Raw genomic sequence first — 1,221 nt, forward strand, 5'->3', positions numbered from 1 at the left:
TTATCATTTGCCTTGTCCTGTGTTTGAGTTGTGTTGGATCTCAGTGGACAACATGATGTAAAGGCTTTAGCACAGTATGTAATCACTGTCCAGTATGAATAGTTTCATAATGATGAAGACGACAGAGGTGTGCAAAGGCTTCATTATACTAAACATGTCCATTAGGACTCTGTGGGTGTGTCCTGAGTCACAGAGGGCGTGTTTAAGGCTCAGGGGTTGTGTCCTGAGACACAGGGTGCATGTTTAGCACTCAGAGGCCAGTCCAGAGTCACAGGGGTCAGACTTAAGACTCAGGGGCATACCCTGAGCCACAGAGGACATGTTTAAGATTGAGGGGGCATGTCCTGAGTCACAGTGGGTGTTCTTAAAACTCAGAGGGTGTGTCCTGAGACACAGGGGGGCAAGCTCTAGTATAGATGGCATAAGGGAGGGAACAACTTAAGCACTTGCTAAGTCCCTGAGAGCAAGCCATTGAAATTGCCTGTGCCCTGACAACTACACAGGTAATGTTCAGCCAGAAAACAGGACAGGAAGAGAGAATCTCAGGCATTAAAGATGAATAGGACCAGCTGGGTGGTGGTGGCACAGCCCTTTAATCCAAAAACTTAGGAGGCAGAGGCCGGTGGATTTCTGAGTTTGAGGCCATCCTGGTCTACAGAGTGAGTTCCAGGACAGCAAGGGCTACACAAAGAAACCCTATCTTGAAAAACCAAAAAAAAGATCTTCCGTTCTTGCCCATGAGGATGCCAGACCTGAAAGCCCATCGCCATGCCTCAGAAAATTGAGGAAATCAAGGACTTTTTGCTCACAGCTCAGCAGAAAAACGCCAAATCTGTCAAGATCAAGAAGAACAAGGATAACGAGAAGTTCAAGGTCAGCTGGAGCAGGTACCTTTACACCCTGGTCATCACAGACAAGGAGAAGGCAGAGAAACTGAAGCAGTCCCTACCCCCCAGGTTTCGCAGTGAAAGAGCTGAAATGAATCAGACCTGCATATGACTATTAAAAGCCCTGAAAAGAAAAAAAAAGAAAAAACCCCCAAAAAAAGTATAGAGGGCATGTCCTGAGTCACAGAGGGACTGCTTAAGACTCATGGGGGCATGTCCTGTGATACAGGGAGCTTGTTTAGAACTCTGTCCAGAGTCACAGGGGGCATGCTTAAGACTCAGGGGGCCTGTCCTGAGATGCAGAAAGCATGATTAGGACTCTGGAGGCATTTTT

The 1,221-nt window shown here is 47.2% G+C and overlaps 1 pseudogene; it reads left to right on the forward strand.

The window, feature by feature from the left end:
• The first annotated feature begins 765 nt into the window (after positions 1 to 765).
• On the forward strand, positions 766 to 1,020 carry LOC143437308 (large ribosomal subunit protein eL38 pseudogene; annotated as a pseudogene).
• The last annotated feature ends 201 nt before the right edge of the window (positions 1,021 to 1,221 follow it).

Source organism: Arvicanthis niloticus, chromosome Y (assembly GCF_011762505.2).
Source record: "Arvicanthis niloticus isolate mArvNil1 chromosome Y, mArvNil1.pat.X, whole genome shotgun sequence".
Lineage (NCBI taxonomy): Eukaryota > Metazoa > Chordata > Mammalia > Rodentia > Muridae > Arvicanthis > Arvicanthis niloticus.